We start from the raw sequence: 6,559 nt of genomic DNA, 5'->3' as shown, positions 1-6,559 counted from the left end.
GCTCGTTTTATTTTAGAATCATAACCTGTCACCTCAGCATTTGCTGTCATTCAGTGCAATTTCCAGCTAGTTTTAACACATATTTAGTTTTTGTTTGTTTCCTGTTCAAGTACAAGGGTCTGGGCACACATTCGTATCAGAAAACTCAAAAAAGTTCAAGACAAAAACAAATGGACTTTATTTGTAACAGAAGATGTTTCGCTTCTCTTCCGAGAAGCTTTCTCAGTTCAAAGAGCAGAGCGTGTGGGGTTCAGGTTATAAAGCTGAGATAAGATACACACATATGCAGACTGACCTATCGCACCTCGCTGTAGGTGTCTGTTAGGTCTTTTTTAAATCTAATTCACAGAGGATGCCCCTCTGATAGGTGTGAAACTGGCTGGGTATCAGTCCTAAAGCTGCACATTTTGGACCAAGGCAGATGGTTTGAGAGGGGAGTGAAGGATGCATTTACGTAAAAAGAGAGAAACCATATTTAAACAGAGATTTCAATTTTCAGAAACTTATAATGCAGCTTTAGGACTGATACCCAGCCAGTTTCACACCTATCAGATGGGACCAGAGGGGCCTCATCTGTGAATTAGATTAAAAAAGACCTTAACAGCCACCTACAGTGAGGTGTGATAGGTCAGTCTGCATATGTATGTGCGTATCTTATTGCTTTATAACCTGAACCCCACACGCTCTGCTCTTTGAATTGAGAAAGCTTCTCGGATGAGAAGCGAAACGTCTTCTGTTACAAATAAAGTCCAATTGTTTTTTAACTTTTTTTGAATTTACCATGTCCTGGATGACTGAGAATCTTCACCAATGTATATCAGAAAACAGATTCAACATCAAGACTCTGGCTCAGGCTTAATTTGCTGTGTGCACATATGCATCTTGATCGGTTTTTACGCTTGGGTTTTCTTTGTGCTCACTGATCACAGTGAAATAAGTTTAGATAGTTTTAAATGAGCAGCTGTAAATAGCACTTATATTTCCTTCTTTCAAGAGTGTTTTTAATAAAGTGTTGTTTTTAACGAAGCTTATTAATGATAGATACGCTATTGACCACAGAGAGCTTCAAAGAGATCTAATCGTATTACAACACTACTAAACACATTAAATTCATAGTGTAATCAAGTGCCTGGTCATTGTTTGTATCCTGTCTATTTTTCATGCTGTCTGCTGAACAGGTTGATAAACAAGGCAACCACCCACGCTCTCACCCACACCTAGAGACAATTTTAGATTTACCAATACGTGTAAAACCAAACGTGCATGTCTTGGTCTATGGGAGGAAACCGGAGTACATGAAGGAAAGAAAAACAAAACAAAAATGTGTGCACTAGAAGGATTGGAAAGTTCACACAGAAAGTCTCCAGGCCAGGAGGTTATTCTGGGACTCTCAAAGACATTAATGCTGCTGCAGACACTTGATCACACAAGAGCAAAATAAAAAGCTGGCCTGTAGGTGCCACCATATTGACATTCATGTTGAAAAGAGTGACGAATGCTGCGTAGCTTGGTGATCAGTGCCAGCAGGGTCTTGTAACCTTGAGGTTGCAGGTTTGAGCCCAGGTTGTGTCAGATAGGGCATCTGGAATAAAACAAATTGCCAAATCTTCCATGTGAGTTTGCTCGCTGTGGTGACCCCAGAAGAAATGAGCAGCTGAAAGAAACTTAGAACGTTGAGAAGATCAACATCTCAACTCAGTTGCCCATGACAACAAAAACTTCAACCTCATTGAAAAAGGCAAAATATTACTCCAAAACATGGATTCCTGAACATAATTCCAAATCTATCCGTGCAACATTTCAGCACTACAGGATATAAACCATTGATGTGGAAGAAAACACAACTACTGACATAAACTTTCATTTCTTTAAGTTCGCTGCTACTTTTCTACTTTTTCTTCATAATACTTTATTTTTAAATAAGTAACTGATATTACAGTTGCAGAGGGCTGAGACGGGGTAGAGGCAGTCGACCCTAGACCAGAAAGTCGCGGTTCGACTCCCAGTCATTTCCACATGTCGTGGTGTCCCTGAGCAAGACATCTAATCCCCAATTGTTCCCTGAGCACTAGCTCACTGCTCCACCTGGGTGTCTCTCTGGTGTGATTGGTTAAAATTAAGAAAACTAATTTTGCCATTGTATAGAAACATTCAGTAATGACAATCTCATACTTCCCCTTTCCTATTAATAGACTGTGATTTTTGTACAAAGTGGGATTGTGTCTGAACAGGCAGCTGTTGAAAAGTCAACGTATTCAAGCTACTGAGGGCTACACGTCAGAATTTCATCATTTGTTTGAGGTTTTGCGTAACAATGCCATTTTAATTGCATTAAAAGTATAAAAATAGAATCAAATTGACTGCTAGTTACTGCAAGTCTTTGAGTTATGGGTGTGACGATAGATGAACTTGACGCATGGCAAGTTTAATTAAAAAAAAAAAATGTTAGAATGGAGTCACGAGAGGCAGAAAAGCTGTGAGCATGCTCAGACGGATGACTTTCTGCTCTCAGATCAGATAGAAGCTGTGGTCACAGCTCAGCCAGTCAGTTCAGCGCCTGTAGAGATGAGGGCGAACTTCCTCTGCTGCATGTTGGTTTATATTCTGGCTTTTCGTGTCACTGCAGGTACGAACATTTTCATTTAAAGGTCTAATTCATGATGGCTGCCACAGTCACATCATATAAGATGTGTTACTACTTGAATCATGTGTGGAGGATGACATAAACTTTACCTCATTATCTGTAAATTTAAATGAGCTATAACCATTTATGTGTTGGCAAAGTTTAATTAGACGTGGAGACTATTTAGAACTGGAAATGTGTTTTGTGCTCAAATCCCAATGTGTGACAGGTGGGAGCTACTTCTGTAGATATAAAACTGCATTTATAATTTATATTTAGCTTCTGCTTATTTGAAAATGTTTTATGACTTTAATGCTAAAATGTAATTATGAAAATTTGTTTTTATTTTTTTTTATTTTCCAGATTTAATCCATAAAGCTGTTAATGAGACACAGCAGATTAATCTGCGTTGTCGTTCGCCTGTGGATGGTGAAGTCACATGGAGCGTGGAGAGAAATGGATCCAAAGTAGACATCCTTATAGTTAACGGGGACAGAATAAAAAAACTCAAACAAAGTCATAAAATTTATGACGGACTAGCAGATAAGTCAATGACTATTCAAAAAGCTGAAATCTCAGATTCTGGAAAATACTTCTGCAACAATAAATCAGCTGTGGACCTGACAGTCATCCCAACAGGTAACATCAAACTTGAACTGTTTTCTTTTGTTGTCTCCTTTAAGTTGACAAAAATAAAATTTAAGAAAAACTTCTGTGGATTTGTCAGAGTAGAAACACTTCTCAAAACTTGCCGTCTCTGTAAATGAAACCAAAAGCAACGGTAAAAAAAATGTGTTTTCAACATGTGGCGTTGTCTCTGTTCCTCAGCTCAGTACAGAATAAAACCCTAAAGTACCAAACGTAACAAAAAAACAAAACTTAAAATGATACATCGTGTAAACTCATCGTAAACTGAGCATGGTTAGTTTTGTGAAGGAATTTGCTGCATGGTTTTGTTGCACAATTTGATCGTTATGAACAAAATACTCAAAGAAAACAACAAATTGTGACCACATTTAATTTTTTGAAAGAGATATATGAAGGCCTTTAATCTGAAACCTACGCTCTGTGTTAAACAGAATGTTTATTAAATATCAAAAATGTGTAAAATTTTGTATTTTCTTGATTTCTCTTGAAAATGGGTCCTCGTGACTCAATGTAACTAACATGTATTAATAAAGGCTGAATGAATGAATGTGTAGGAAACAGGGCTCATGTGTAATGTCTCCTTACCCTGAAGGACATGAGAGAACTCGTATGACATCATGCATATTTCACTGTATATTTGTTATTTTTAGGAACAAGGATAAAGGATGCTAAAGAGGGAAGGTACACGTCTTTGAATTGCTCTCATGTTGGGGTGGGATCACATGAAACAACATGGACCAGACAAGTTGCTGGAAAATCAGAACCAATCCGGTTTCCTGTTCCTGCTGTGGCCAAGAAGCTGAGAATAAGAAATGTTCAACTAAATGATGCTGGACTGTACTACTGTGGTGGAAAACTAGAAGTTTATCTGAATGTGACCAAAAACAAGAAACAAGCTGGAGGTGAGCGATCTGAGATCAATGGAGGTGAGCGATCAGAGATCAATGATAAAACACACGGTACAAAGAGGATTTATTTGTTAATTAAATTGATTACATAGTGACAGATGAGTTTGATCCATCACATGTGTAAACTAAACATCAGCTATAGCTGCTGAAGGTAGTGTAAGTATTGTCATACTTTACAAAATGCTTAACATAATATTCACAAATGTTCCCGTATTTGTATTAGGATAACTTCAGTTTCTTCTACAACATCACTCTGTTTCATCATACTTGTTCTGTTTCAGTCATCTTATGCTGCTTTTAGCTCAGATCTGCTACATTTAGCTAGCATTTTGTGGGTTTTAGCTTTCAGCTAGCATTCTGCTACTTGTCGTGTTTAACCAACTTTTTTTACTTTATCTAGCCTCAGCTACTTTTAACTTTTTGTTAACATTTTGCTACTTTTAGCTAGCATTTTGCTACATTCATGTAATAGCTGGCCCTTGAGGGGTGTGGAGGTGGAGCAGAGGTTAGAGAAGGTGGGCCTGTCATCGGAAGTTCGCCGGTTCAACATCAAAAATGTGGGTGTGATAGGTGAAGCATCCACACCTGTCTCCTGCCTCATTTGCCCCACTCTGGGCCCTTGAGCAAGTTAACCCCCACCATCTGCTCCCCCGGGCGCCCTAGATAGCAGCTCTCTGCTCCACACAGAGGGCTGTGGTAGCTCGAGGTCTGTGGCTGCATCAGAAAGAGCTTCCGGCGTAAAAACAATTGCAAAGTCTTCATGCGACTTAGTTCACTGTGGCAACCCCTGAAGAAGGGAGCGGCTGAAATAAGAAAAAATATTTGAGCTAGCCTTTTGCTGCATTTTGTTAACATTTTGTTATATTACTGTTTAGCTTATGTTCTGCATCTTTTACTTTTCTAAACTAGATTTTTTTCTGCAAATTAAAGCAGAATTTCAGCATTCCCACTGCATTTTTTGCAGAAATTACATCTTTAATTTCTCATTCAAATAGTCTTGGATTAAAAGCTCTGAATTTTCAATCAACATACTGTGTCAAGGAGTCTGACGTCTTAGAACTGTACACGCTGTCCACAGTTACATTTTCTTTTGTTGTAGATGCTGCGGACACATTTATAGTTTGCACACAAGCTGTTGTTAAAAAAAAAAAAAGGTACATTTAGCTATTTTTAGTTTACACTCAAACCAGAGTTCATTTGACTTGGATAAAGTTGTAAAGTCAAAACGTCAAAAGAAAGAGATACTGGGAGAAGTGGGAAAGAAAAGGGAAGCTTCTGCTGACCTTCGCTCACACAGTGAAGCTTGAGGAGAAGTAGCTGGTGTTAAACTCATGGGAAAACATTTTGTAACCCACAAACTGCAGATCCATGGCAGATAGAGAATGTTAGAAAAAGCTTACAGTGTATCAGGATACCCAGCTTTAGAGATAAATATGTTCATGTGAATTAAACTAACATGTAATACATGGATAACCTGCTGTCAATCAAACTATTCAACTTGGTTACGTTTCAGAGTTTGATTAATCTGTTTTACTCGGGAGGTTTAAACCAGGATAACTTATTTTGCTTAACAACTCGCACCTCTTCCGCACTTTATGTGTTTTGTAATAGCTTCCTGAGGTGTTTCTATTTCCTGCTGCTCTGGTTTTAACTAAACTGACAGCAACCACAAATTTATCATGAAAAACATCTGCAAACGTCGATGGGACGACAGCATGGAAACAGTTTCACACAGAAAAAGAAAAGAGAAAATGGAAGGAAACTAAATAGGTGCAAACTGTAATTACCGTAGTCACCACTGATACTGGTCGATAAACTTATGGAGGAACAAATGAGTAAACAAACAGCAACGTTTAAAAAAAATAAATAAAAAAATGCAATAAATTTGTCGACAAACTGCTTTGGACAAGATTGAATGGAGATTTTGATTGTTCTCAAAAACAAAGCATAAGTTATTTTCATTTATCTATTTTCTACCTCACCATGTTTGTCTATGGGCAGAAACTTGTGCCATCAGAAACTGAAACTGAATTTGAATTGCTCAGACTGAATATGTAGTCGCATAAATTGAAATTAAATCCATTGGTATGAGAATGAATTTCATTAATTTGAAACTGAATTGATTTGCTTTGAAACTGTATTTGATTGTATTGAAAATTCAGCTTGACCATTCTTATTTTCAGTTGTATAATTCAATTTCAATTCCATAATTCGGTTTTCCCCGTCACACATTGAGGTCCTTGCAAAAGCCATGGAGTAATCCAACGCAGATTGACAGATTAATGTTTCACGTCAGTGAAACTTCCTTTAAGGAAGTGTCGGCATGGGGTTCAGTCTCCAGGAGGCGGTAGTGCAACAGAGTGGATGCAATCCACCGTAA

This window comes from Nematolebias whitei, chromosome 19 (assembly GCF_014905685.2).
Source record: "Nematolebias whitei isolate Nwh7 chromosome 19, NemWhi1, whole genome shotgun sequence".
Classification (NCBI taxonomy): domain Eukaryota; kingdom Metazoa; phylum Chordata; class Actinopteri; order Cyprinodontiformes; family Rivulidae; genus Nematolebias; species Nematolebias whitei.
This window is presented reverse-complemented; position numbering follows the sequence as displayed.